Source organism: Taeniopygia guttata, chromosome W, assembly GCF_048771995.1.
Source record: "Taeniopygia guttata chromosome W, bTaeGut7.mat, whole genome shotgun sequence".
Lineage (NCBI taxonomy): Eukaryota > Metazoa > Chordata > Aves > Passeriformes > Estrildidae > Taeniopygia > Taeniopygia guttata.
This window is the reverse complement of record NC_133064.1, coordinates 1,554,982-1,568,839: the sequence shown is the minus strand read 5'-3', so window position 1 is coordinate 1,568,839 and position 13,858 is coordinate 1,554,982.

Sequence of the window (13,858 nt, the reverse complement as noted above, 5' to 3'; positions counted from 1 at the left end):
ACAGTCTGGTGACAACTGGAGTTTCCCAGACAGGCAGGAGGCCTCGTTCTGCACCCGATGGAGATTTGGATCCCCAGATATATGCCAGATAAGTCAAGGGCTACAACCCACAGAGGGCATGGAAGCGAGGTGCCAGGTTGGGAGTCCCCAGGAGGGGTTTTTGAGTCAGTTTTGGATACGGGGATGTCTAAGAAGCGTCTCCTTAGGCCAGCTGAAGGGAAAGTGTCTGTTTTGATCACAGTGCTGAGGTGCGCAGGGCAGAGCAGTTCTGGTGTGTGTTCTGTCACTTGTCTCTGGTGCACTCTGTGTTCTTTGGGTCTCTCAGTCCTTTCTTCTCATCAAAAGCTCTCCCTCCCTGTTCTGTCTCCTGGTTTGTCATGTCCTGTCCTGTGTCACGGGTGTCTGCACATATTTGTACCGGAGCTGCTCTGCCCTGCTGTGTAGCCTGTAATAGCACAAGTCCTGGGGACTTGAAATTAGTAATGCAGGTTGCAGCTGGGCTCCAAATTTTATTAGGAGATTGACATAACATGTTTGGTACTGTTAAGTTGTCCTGTAGAGGTTTGACATTAGTCCTAACTTCCTTTCAGATGCAGACAGTACAAATCGGTGGCAAAGGGCACCAGTCCTGGATGAGGAACTTCCCATGAGCTGGTCAGTCATTGTTTGCATTTACAGGGGAAGCATAAATGGTGAATCTGTTACAGCCCTGTTCTGTGCCTTTATTTTTAGGAGGTCCAGGCAGATAGCAGCAGTCAAAGCCCAGTGTGCCAGGTGAGCAGTGGACAGAAGCAGTTGTTCTTGCTAAGGTTTCAGTTTTTGGTGCAACTGTAATCATCCATTCTTGTTTTTGTGCTTTAGGGAATCCACTGGGAGTATGCCAAGCCCCTGTCACCAGCTGGCTGATGGACTGGGTTTGCTGCACTTATGAGCCCTCTGGAAGTATTACAGGATCCTGTGATGAAGCCTACTGATTTTGCATTTCAAGGTCCCATCCTGGTAGCCCAGAGCAGTGGCCAAGGAGTTGTGGTGAGTCGGGGAGGTAGGGAGGAGGAGTGAGAGTCCTCTCGAGTTTCAGCATTGTCTCCCCTTAACGTAGGTGTGCCCTGCAATGATGGCGTCAGAATCCAAGCACACCCGGAGCGTGCAGGCCCAGAACCCGGGCATTCTGAGGAGGATGGTGAGTAGCAGAATTATCAGGTTTTGGCCCATGTGCTGTTAAGTCTGTGCACTGATGTTTGGTTTTCATTCTCTTGGCAGGCCAAGAAGTGACAGCTGGAACTTACCAGACAGGCAGACGGCCTTCTTCTGCAGCCAACAGGGATTTGCATCCCCAGATATGTGCAAGATAAGTCAAGGGCTACAACCCACAGAGGGCATGGAAGCGAGGTGCCAGGTTGGGACTCCCCAGGAGGGCTTTTTCAGTTAGTTTTGGAGATGAGGATGTCCAAGAAGTGTCTTCTTAGGCCAACTAAAGGAAAAGTGTCTGTTTTGATCACAGTGCCGGGGTGCGCAGGGCAGAGCAGTTCCGGTGTGTGTCCTGTCACTTGTCTCTGGTGCACTCTGTGTTCTTTGGGTCTCCCAGTCCTTTCTTCTTGTGGAAAGCTCTCTCTCCCTGTCTTGTCCCCTCGTTTCTCACGTCCTGTGTCACAGGTGTCTGCACGTATTTGTCCCGGAGCTGCTCTGCCCTGCTGCCTAGCCCGTAACAGCACAAGTCCTGGGGACTTGAAATTGGTAATGCAGGGTGTATTTGGTCTCTAGCTGTTGCTTGTGTCCATTGTTTGCCCTAACATTTCTGGTGCTGTTAAGTTGTCCTGCAGCTGTTTTACACTAGTCCTAACTTCCTTTCAGATGCAGACAGTTCAAATAAGTGGCAGAAGGCCCCAGTGCTGGGTGAGGGTGTTGCCATGAGCAGGTCAGTCATTGTTTGCATTTGCAAGGGAAGCCTAAATGGTTACTGTGTTACAGCAGTGTTCTTTGCCTTTTTTTTAGGAGGTCCAGGCAGATAGCAGCAGTGAAGGCCCAGTGTGCCAGGTGAGCAGTGGACAGAAGCAGTTGTTCTTGCTCAGGTCTCAATGTTTGGTGCAACTCTAAGCATCCATTCTTGTTTGTGTGCTTTAGGGAAGCCACTTGGAGTATGCCAAGCTCCTCTCACCAGCTGGCCGATGGACTTCCTGCGCTTGTGAGTCCTCTGGAAGTATTTCAGGACTCTTGAGATGAAGCCTTGAAATTTTGTATTTCAAGATGGCATCCGGGTAGCCTTTGGCAATGGCCAAGGAGCTGTGGTGAGACGCCGAGATAGAGAGGGGGAGCCAAGGTCCACTTTGGTTTCAGCAGTGCTGAGTCACTTTGTCTCTTCTTAACCCAGGCAGACGATGAGAGATGACGATGGCAGCCTCTGAGCATTGCCAAAGTGTGGGGCCCGAGCAACCAGGCATTCGTACGAGATCGGTGAGTAGCAGAATTGCTGGGTTTTGTCCATTGTGCAGATAAGATCATGCAGTGATGTTTGGTGTCCTTGATTGTAGCTGAGCACGGGACTACAGCCCGGTGACCATAGGACATTCCCAGCAGACAAGGCAGCCTCCATTAAAAAGCGACATGGATTCTCATCCCCAGATGCCCAAGAGATAAGTCGAGGGCTAGGGCCCACGGAGGGGACAAAAGTGAGGTGGTGGGAGGGCCTTTTAAATCGGCTCTGGGGGTGGGGATGTTTGAGAAGTGTCCCTTTAGGCCACCTGAAGGGAAAATGCTTCTTTTGATCACAGTGCTGAGGTGCGCAGGGCAGAGCAGTTCCGGTGTGTGTCCTGTCACTTGTCTCTGGTGCACTCTGTGTTCTTTGGGTCTCCGAGTCCTTTCTTCTTGTCGAAAGCTCTCGCTCCCTGTCCTGTCCCCTCGATTGTCATGTCCTGTCCTGTGTCACGGGTGTCTGCACATATTTGTCCTGGAGCTGCTCTGCCCTGCTGCCTAGGCCGTAATAGCACAAGTCCTGTGGACTTGAAATTGGTAATGCAGGGTGTATTTGGGCTCTAGTTTTTATTTGTTGATTGCCCTAACATTTTTGGTTCTATTAAGTTGTCCTGCAGCTGTTTCACACTAGTCCTAACTTCCTTTCAGATGCAGACAATTCAAATAAGTGGCAGAGAGCCCCAGTGCTCGGTGAGGGTGTTGCCATGAGCAGGTCAGTCATTGTTTGCATTTGCAGGGGAAGCCTGAATGGTGACTGTTACAGCAGTGTTCTTTGACTTCATTTTTAGGAGGTCCAGGCAGATAGCAGCAGTGAAGGCCCAGTGTGCCAGGTGAGCAGTGGACAGAAGCAGTTGTTCTTGCTCAGGTCTCAATGTTTGGTGCAACTCTAAGCATCCATTCTTGTTTTTGTGCTTTAGGGAATCATCTCAGTGTGCGCATACCTTTGTCACCAACTGGCTGAAGGACCAGGTTTCATGCACTTGTGATCTCGCTGGAAGCATTGCAGGACCCTGTGATGGACCTTCCAGTTTTGCATTTCAAGGCCCCATCCTGGTAGCCCAGAGGAATGGCTGAGCAGTTGCAGTGAGTCGGGGAGGTAGGGAGGAGGAGTGAGAGTCCACTTGTGTTTCAGCAATGCCATGTTGCCTTGTCTTCACTTAACCTAGGTGTACCCTGCAATGACGGCGTCAGAATCCAAGCACGCCCGACGCGTGCAGGCCAAGAACCCGGGCATTCTGAGGAGGATGGTGAGTAGCAGAATTATCAGTTTTTGCTCGATGTACTGTTAAGACTGTGCACTGATATTTGGTTTTCTTTCTCTTGGCAGACCAAGAAGTGACAGCTATAACTTACCAGGCAGGCAGATGGCGTCCTTCTGCAGCCAACAGGGATTTGCATCCCCAGATGTGTGCAAGATAAGTGGAGGGTCATGACCCACAGAGGGGATAAAAGCAGGGTGCTGGGTTGGGCCTTTCTAGAAGGGCTTTTGATGTCCAAGAAGCGTATACTTAGTCCACCTAAAGGGAAAGTGTCTGTTTTAATCACAGTGCTGAGGTGCGCAGGGTAGAGCAGTTCTGGTGTGTTTCCTGTCACTTGTCTCTGGTGCACTCTGTGTTCTTTGGGTCTCTGAGTCCTTTCTTCTTGTCGAAAGCTCTCGCTCCCTGTCCTGTCCCCTCGATGGTCATGTCCTGTCCTGTGTCACGGGTGTCTGCACGTATTTGTCCCGGAGCTGCTCTGCCCTGCTGCCTAGCCCGTAATAGCACAAGTCCTGTGGACTTGAAATTGGTAATGCAGGGTGTATTTGGTCTCTAGCTGTTGCTTGTGTCCATTGTTTGCCCTAACATTTTTGGTGCTGTTAAGTTGTCCTGCAGCTGTTTCACACTAGTCCTAACATCCTTTCAGATGCAGACAGTTCAAATAAGTGGCAGAAGGCCCCAGTGCTGGGTGAGGGTGTTGCCATGAGCAGGTCAGTCATTGTTTGCATTTGCAAGGGAAGCCTAAATGGTTACTGTGTTACAGCAGTGTTCTTTGCCTTTTTTTTAGGAGGTCCAGGCAGATAGCAGCAGTGAAGGCCCAGTGTGCCAGGTGAGCAGTGGACAGAAGCAGTTGTTCTTGCTCAGGTCTCAATGTTTGGTGCAACTCTAAGCATCCATTCTTGTTTGTGTGCTTTAGGGAAGCCACTTGGAGTATGCCAAGCTCCTCTCACCAGCTGGCCGATGGACTTCCTGCGCTTGTGAGTCCTCTGGAAGTATTTCAGGACTCTTGAGATGAAGCCTTGAAATTTTGTATTTCAAGATGGCATCCGGGTAGCCTTTGGCAATGGCCAAGGAGCTGTGGTGAGACGCCGAGATAGAGAGGGGGAGCCAAGGTCCACTTTGGTTTCAGCAGTGCTGAGTCACTTTGTCTCTTCTTAACCCAGGCAGACGATGAGAGATGACGATGGCAGCCTCTGAGCATTGCCAAAGTGTGGGGCCCGAGCAACCAGGCATTCGTACGAGATCGGTGAGTAGCAGAATTGCTGGGTTTTGTCCATTGTGCAGATAAGATCATGCAGTGATGTTTGGTGTCCTTGATTGTAGCTGAGCACGGGACTACAGCCCGGTGACCATAGGACATTCCCAGCAGACGAGGCAGCCTCCATTAAAAAGCGACATGGATTCTCATCCCCAGATGCCCAAGAGATAAGTCGAGGGCTAGGGCCCACGGAGGGGACAAAAGTGAGGTGGTGGGAGGGCCTTTTAAATCGGCTCTGGGGGTGGGGATGTTTGAGAAGTGTCCCTTTAGGCCACCTGAAGGGAAAATGCTTCTTTTGATCACAGTGCTGAGGTGCGCAGGGCAGAGCAGTTCCGGTGTGTGTCCTGTCACTTGTCTCTGGTGCACTCTGTGTTCTTTGGGTCTCCGAGTCCTTTCTTCTTGTCGAAAGCTCTCGCTCCCTGTCCTGTCCCCTCGATTGTCATGTCCTGTCCTGTGTCACGGGTGTCTGCACATATTTGTCCTGGAGCTGCTCTGCCCTGCTGCCTAGGCCGTAATAGCACAAGTCCTGTGGACTTGAAATTGGTAATGCAGGGTGTATTTGGGCTCTAGTTTTTATTTGTTGATTGCCCTAACATTTTTGGTTCTATTAAGTTGTCCTGCAGCTGTTTCACACTAGTCCTAACTTCCTTTCAGATGCAGACAGTTCAAATAAGTGGCAGAGAGCCCCAGTGCTCGGTGAGGGTGTTGCCATGAGCAGGTCAGTCATTGTTTGCATTTGCAGGGGAAGCCTGAATGGTGACTGTTACAGCAGTGTTCTTTGACTTCATTTTTAGGAGGTCCAGGCAGATAGCAGCAGTGAAGGCCCAGTGTGCCAGGTGAGCAGTGGACAGAAGCAGTTGTTCTTGCTCAGGTCTCAATGTTTGGTGCAACTCTAAGCATCCATTCTTGTTTTTGTGCTTTAGGGAATCATCTCAGTGTGCGCATACCTTTGTCACCAACTGGCTGAAGGACCAGGTTTCATGCACTTGTGATCTCGCTGGAAGCATTGCAGGACCCTGTGATGGACCTTCCAGTTTTGCATTTCAAGGCCCCATCCTGGTAGCCCAGAGGAATGGCTGAGCAGTTGCAGTGAGTCGGGGAGGTAGGGAGGAGGAGTGAGAGTCCACTTGTGTTTCAGCAATGCCATGTTGCCTTGTCTTCACTTAACCTAGGTGTACCCTGCAATGACGGCGTCAGAATCCAAGCACGCCCGACGCGTGCAGGCCAAGAACCCGGGCATTCTGAGGAGGATGGTGAGTAGCAGAATTATCAGTTTTTGCTCGATGTACTGTTAAGACTGTGCACTGATATTTGGTTTTCTTTCTCTTGGCAGACCAAGAAGTGACAGCTATAACTTACCAGGCAGGCAGACGGCGTCCTTCTGCAGCCAACAGGGATTTGCATCCCCAGATGTGTGCAAGATAAGTGGAGGGTCATGACCCACAGAGGGGATAAAAGCAGGGTGCTGGGTTGGGCCTTTCTAGAAGGGCTTTTGATGTCCAAGAAGCGTGTACTTAGTCCACCTAAAGGGAAAGTGTCTCTTTTAATCACAGTGCTGAGGTGCGCAGGGCAGAGCAGTTCTGGTGTGTTTCCTGTCACTTGTCTCTGGTGCACTCTGTGTTCTTTGGGTCTCTGAGTCCTTTCTTCTTGTCGAAAGCTCTCGCTCCCTGTCCTGTCCCCTCGATGGTCATGTCCTGTCCTGTGTCACGGGTGTCTGCACGTATTTGTCCCGGAGCTGCTCTGCCCTGCTGCCTAGCCCGTAATAGCACAAGTCCTGTGGACTTGAAATTGGTAATGCAGGGTGTATTTGGTCTCTAGCTGTTGCTTGTGTCCATTGTTTGCCCTAACATTTTTGGTGCTGTTAAGTTGTCCTGCAGCTGTTTCACACTAGTCCTAACATCCTTTCAGATGCAGACAGTTCAAATAAGTGGCAGAAGGCCCCAGTGCTGGGTGAGGGTGTTGCCATGAGCAGGTCAGTCATTGTTTGCATTTGCAAGGGAAGCCTAAATGGTTACTGTGTTACAGCAGTGTTCTTTGCCTTTTTTTTAGGAGGTCCAGGCAGATAGCAGCAGTGAAGGCCCAGTGTGCCAGGTGAGCAGTGGACAGAAGCAGTTGTTCTTGCTCAGGTCTCAATGTTTGGTGCAACTCTAAGCATCCATTCTTGTTTGTGTGCTTTAGGGAAGCCACTTGGAGTATGCCAAGCTCCTCTCACCAGCTGGCCGATGGACTTCCTGCGCTTGTGAGTCCTCTGGAAGTATTTCAGGACTCTTGAGATGAAGCCTTGAAATTTTGTATTTCAAGATGGCATCCGGGTAGCCTTTGGCAATGGCCAAGGAGCTGTGGTGAGACGCCGAGATAGAGAGGGGGAGCCAAGGTCCACTTTGGTTTCAGCAGTGCTGAGTCACTTTGTCTCTTCTTAACCCAGGCAGACGATGAGAGATGACGATGGCAGCCTCTGAGCATTGCCAAAGTGTGGGGCCCGAGCAACCAGGCATTCGTACGAGATCGGTGAGTAGCAGAATTGCTGGGTTTTGTCCATTGTGCAGATAAGATCATGCAGTGATGTTTGGTGTCCTTGATTGTAGCTGAGCACGGGACTACAGCCCGGTGACCATAGGACATTCCCAGCAGACAAGGCAGCCTCCATTAAAAAGCGACATGGATTCTCATCCCCAGATGCCCAAGAGATAAGTCGAGGGCTAGGGCCCACGGAGGGGACAAAAGTGAGGTGGTGGGAGGGCCTTTTAAATCAGCTCTGGGGGTGGGGATGTTTGAGAAGTGTCCCTTTAGGCCACCTGAAGGGAAAATGCTTCTTTTGATCACAGTGCTGAGGTGCGCAGGGCAGAGCAGTTCCGGTGTGTGTCCTGTCACTTGTCTCTGGTGCACTCTGTGTTCTTTGGGTCTCCGAGTCCTTTCTTCTTGTCGAAAGCTCTCGCTCCCTGTCCTGTCCCCTCGATTGTCATGTCCTGTCCTGTGTCACGGGTGTCTGCACGTATTTGTCCCGGAGCTGCTCTGCTCTGCTGCCTAGCCTGTAATAGCACAAGTCCTGGGGACTTGAAATTGGTAACGCAGGGTGTATTTGGGCTCTAGTTTTTATTTGTTGATTGCCCTAACATTTTTGGTTCTGTTAAGTTGTCCTGCAGCTGTTTCACACTAGTCCTAACTTCCTTTCAGATGCCGACAATTCAAATAAGTGGCAGAGAGCCCCAGTGCTCGGTGAGGGTGTTGCCATGAGCAGGTCAGTCATTGTTTGCATTTGCAGGGGAAGCCTAGATGGTGACTTTGTTACAGCAGTCTTTATTCTTAGGAGGTCCAGGCAGATAGCAGCAGTCAAGGCCCAATGTCCAAGGGGAGCAGTGGACAGAAGCAGTTGTTTTTACTCAGCTTTCGGTTTCTGGTGCAATTCTAAGCATCCTTTCTCATTTTTGTGCTTTAGGGAATCGACTCGGAGTACTCATACCTCCATCACCAACTGGCCAACGGACCGGTGCCAGGAGCGTGGCTTCTCGTTTTCCAGCCTTCCTTGCTGTGGTGGTTTTGAGGAACTTACTGGATGGTTTTCTTTTGTTCATAGTCGGTGTAGGAGAAGGGCCATGGTGTGCTTTTTGCTTGTTACGGTTCTTGCTTCAGGTGCTCATGACAAGTGTTTTTTTTGGGTTGAGTCTTGTGGTTGGATTTCTTTTTCATGGGTTCTTATGTTTTTGAAGGATGTGTTTTTAAAGGTTTATAATGTTTTTTATGGGTCATAGCATGAAGTAGAGGGTAGGTTTTTAATTCGGCTGTGGAGGCTTTTATTGGCGTGAATATGTAGTGGTTTATTTTGGTTGGTTTGAGGTAGTGTCCTGTAGTTAATTATTGAGGTTTTTTCAATATTGATAATTGCATTCTTGTTTATTATGTTGTAGGGGTTTTATTTGTCTTGTTTGATTGCTTTGTGTGTTTTATTGTCTCAGACAATTTGGGAGTTATTATTTATGGTTACTTTTCTCTTTTGGTGACATGTTTATTTCTAGGTGGTATTTGTGTTTTGATGGTTTAAGGCATTCTGAGGTCCTTGAGTTAGGAATTATTATTTTGTTGTTGTGAATATATATTTTTTTTTGTAGTTGGATGTATTTGTTGGTTTTTATTAGTTTGATTTTTGGGAACATGGGTATTTCTATGGTGGATCTTTATAGCTAGGTATTTTATTTGGGTGGTGAGTTTTTTGTTTCTTCATGGTTTCGATTTTTTTTATATCTGTAATTATTTGGGGGGAGTTTAGTTAATTTTTTAGAGTATTGGGTTCTCTTGATGAGTTAGTGTAGTGGTAGGGTATTGTTTGGGTTTTTTTTAGAAACATTTGGGATCTGTTGTATGGTTTGGAGTATAAGAGGTTAGTTGAAGAGTTTTTTTCTTTTTAGTGTTTTTTTTTTGTTTTGTGTGGGTTTTTATAGGTGGTTTTTTTTTAATTAATGTTTCATTTTTGTTATGTGATAAGAACTGTTAGTGAAAGGAGCGTAGTGGGTTTTTTTGCTGGTAGTTGGTTGGCTGGTGGAGCCTTTCTGAATTTTTTGGATGGTATTCTTGGTTATTCGATGCTGTTTGTTATGGCATTTTATTTTTAGGAATTGGATTATAACTGCAGAGTTCTAACTGTAACTCTAATGAAACAAAACACATGCATAAATATGAAAATGGGAATATAAAACTTCAATTTTAAATATAAACGGAAAACATGAATAAAACATGTAACATGAATAATGTTATCCACTACTATTAGGTATTATATTGTTTGATATATAGTATTTTGTTTATATAAATACAGATAAATATAGATTATAAATATAAATAAAATCCATATAAAATATCCATATTGAGATGTATAATTAATACATGTGGATATATAAATATAAAAATTACTAAATAATAGAAATCAATACAGTACATAATGCATATTTTACTGTGTATGTCCTATTTTAACACATTCTATGTCCTAAATATTATATATCGAAATACGGTACCTCAATATATTGTAATCGAATATATAACAACTTGTACAAATCAAAAATAGAAAGGTAGAAATATTTAAATATAGTTTAAAATAAAGGGGATTTTTATTTTGTATTTGGTAGTAGGTAGGGGGTTTTTTATAAAATCTATAAATATAAATAAAATAAAATTAGAAATCTGTGTATAGAAATACATCGTAAATACCTTAAGATCAATATAAAAAATTCAAAGGTAAGTAAAAATCAATATTAGCAGTATCTATGAAGTATAATATAAATAATAGTCTATCTTGCTACCTTAATATATATGATATATATTTATAAACAATCACTATAAAGTAGAAATGCAAATGTGACTATAATGATGAAAAAAACATGTAAATATTCAAGTATCGTTTAAAGAAAGGGCTTTTTTTGGTTTTTATTTGGTTAGAGGCAGGGTTTTAATGGAAGAAAAATGAATATACCTTTTCTTTTGATATCATTCTAAGTATAGAAATATATATTCAATGTATACAGAGATATATAAAAATATAAAATAGAAATGAAAATAAGTATTCCGTATAGATAGAATATAAATAACACCATACATCAATCTACATATTAAATGTAAATTTGAATATAAATGCGAAAAATAGAGATAAATTTAAACGCAGATTGAAAGATAAGGGGTTTTAAAAAGATTTTTACTTGGATAGAGGCAGGGGTTTATTTTAAGCAATATAAACCTTTTAGAAATAGAAATCTAACTATAGAAATATGTAAGTAATATATTAAGCAATGTATAAAAATGTAAATTGTAATAAAATATAATAGGAATAAATGTAAGAAATTATTAAAATTGCAATTATACATCAATATGCATTATAAATCCGAATGTGAATATAAATATGTAAAATATAAAAATAAAATATATTGAGATGCAGTTTGAAAGAAAAGGTTTTTTCTTTTGGTTCTTATGGGGTTAGAGGCAGGGGTTTTTTTGTTGGCGTTCTTTTCCGCGCGGGCTGTTTTGGGGCATTTGCTTCAGAGGACGTTCCGGAGGGGCGGGTGGCAGCGCTTGCGGACACAGAGCGGTGCTGCAGCCGCCGCCCGCGGCCGCTGTCTCGGCAGTGGCGTGTCGCGGACTCGCGTGCCGCGCACACGGGCTGTGGGCTCAGCGGCTCCGCGGGCGGTCGGATTTGGAGCAGGCGCCGACCGGCATCGGCAGATTCGCCTCTCTCTGCCCAGCTCCTGCAGCGGCCGCCATCCTGGGCGCGGCCCCTGCCTCTGCCGCGCTGGGTGCCCGTCCCGTCCCCTCCCGTGCGTTCCCACCGCCTCCCTGCCGTACAGCTAGAAATAAACAACACCAACGTAGAAATATACATAGGTTAAAAAGAAAGGGCTTTTGGGGCGGGGCGGCGTTATTTGGTTCGAGGCAGGGTCTTTTAGTTTCTGTGCGGGATTTTTTGGGACATTTATTTCGGAGGATTTTTCCCAAGGGGATCGATCGCCGCCGCTCTTTTCCCCCTGCCTCCCCTCCGGGCGAGCGGCGGCCCCCGGCTGTGGCGGGCGGCGGTGCTGCCGCCTTGTGGCCACAGAGCGGTACTGCAGCCCCACAGCCAGCGCCCGGCCGAAACCACCGAGACGGGGCGGGAGGGACCAGAGCGGCCCCAAAACCACCGAGACGGGGCGGAAGCGGCCAGAGCGGCTCCAAAACCACCGAGACGGGGCGGAAGTGGCCAGAGCGGCTCCAATTGCCACCGAGACGGGGCGGAAGCGGCAAGAGCGGCTCCAAACCCACCGAGATGTGGCGGAAGTGGCCAGAGCGGCTCCAATTACCACCGAGACGGGCGCGGGGCGGCGGCGAGCGGCGAGCGGGGCGGTGTGTGTGAGTAGAGGGGAGCGGTGAAGGCGGCTCCGCGGCAGCGCCGGGGAAGGATGGCAGCGGCGAGGGCGGCCCGGCGGTCGCGGCGCTCCCGGGCCGGGGCGGAGCGGCGTCGGAACAGGGCTGCGCCCGCCCCTCCTGCCGCCCTCCCGGGAATGGGTTGAGGCATTATGGGTGTATTTAGGTCGGGATAACTATTTTGTTGGTTTGTAAACAAATGTCAGTTGTTCTGGCAGGAACAGGCTGAATGGGGCTGTAGCTCTGCCTACGAGGTCAAGCAGTGATAAGGCCTTGTCAGCACGGTAAAGAAGTGAGCCTCTGTGTAGCACTTCTCTGTAACAGATTAGCAGCTGCTGTAGCATCATTTCCTAGACATTGAGTGGTCTGGGGCTGGATTAGAAAAAAATTAGGTTTAGTGTGTTGTTTAACAGCTGCAGGTGGAGGAACCTGTGCCTTCTGCTCTCCCCACAGCTGTCTCGGCTGTCACACCTGTCCTGAGGAAAGCCCTGTGGAAGGAGCTCGGTGCCGCGATTCAGGACCCTGAGGCCACTGTGAAACTGCAAATTCTTTCCAAGCTGTTGCCACCTCCGGGAAGCAAAGGGCTGCACAACCTGATGGACTGCCTTCCTGCTGCTCCGGAGAGAGCAGGCAATGAAGAGAGGTGGGCAGCGTGTGTGTGTGTGTGCCTCCCCCAGGGCTCAGTTTGTCCTGGGAATCAGTGTGATAGGAATGGGAGCATTAACAGCGTCCTCTCCTCCGAGAATCTGTTGCTTTGCACTTTGGCAGCAAGACATCTTTAAGATATACAAAACCAAGTTAAAATGTTAATAAGAAAGTCAGCAGCTATCTCTCTGCAGCTGGGCCGTGGCAGATGCCATATCCACGGTGCTTAAAAACTCAGAGGAGCTGCATTCCTGGAGGAGACATCTCTTCTCAGCCTGCGTAAAGGGGTTAGTTGCCATGTACAGCAGCAGTAAAGATGAAGGCAAGCAAGAAGTGGAGAGGTCCATGCTGCTGAGGCTAGAGGAATTATTGGTGAGACTGCTTATCTGCTTTGCCACAGAGGGACTGTATGCATATGTGTGATTGGGCAGTTGTAGATTTTGTAAATACAGATTGGACTCGATTTCCTGTTTTGTGGATTCTGGTTTCCGTGGATTTTTCATAGCTTTTTCCGAGTCCTGAGAATCCTTTATGAGAATCCAGTTTTGTGTTCTTGATGATGACTTTCTGGTACGAATCGCCTTTGAATGTGTGAGCTTGAGGTATTTAGGAGTAAGAAATCAAAGATTACCAGTGGAATTAAAAAAAAAAAAAAGTTAAAATTAATTAATTAAATTATTATAAATTAATTAATTTAATTTTTAAATTTAAGTTATCACCTTCTTTTTTAAAAGAAGCTGATAGAGATACTTGTGCCAAGACCCATCTGCCATGCCATCTGAAGTCTGGGGCAAAAGTCTGGTTGATCAGGAATAGAAATCAGACTTTGATCTTGAAGAACACTACTTGGTCACTCCCTCTGTATACTGTTGCCTTGGTTTGAGTTCAGTGAACAGGGATCCCCGTGACACGCAACACTGAAGGTCCCTGGGCAGTGAATGCCTTTGCGCTCTCATGGCTTTTGCTGAGACTCCCTTGTAGGACCTGGCTGACTCTGCAGGCCCTGGGGCCACCTCACAGGGTCCATCCCATCCTGAGGGTGTTTCCAGCCTGGCGAGGTTGGCACCTGCATTCCCAGGACTGTTGGGATGTGCAGCTGTCAGTCTGCTCCAGGCTCTCGCTTTGACTTGTCAAGTTGCGAATCCTTTTGCACTTGAGGCGTTTGAAGAGTATTGAGCCGCTGGGTTTTTGGAACCTACAGCCCAGCTTGCTTTTTGATTCCATACAGCCCCTGCTCCCAGACCAACAAGTTTCTTTTGAGCCAGGAATTAGGATTGTTGTATCCAAGAGCTTTTTTCCCTGTTACCCTCAGATCATCCCACGTGAGCGTTTGGCTTGCGTGTTCTTAGTGTGT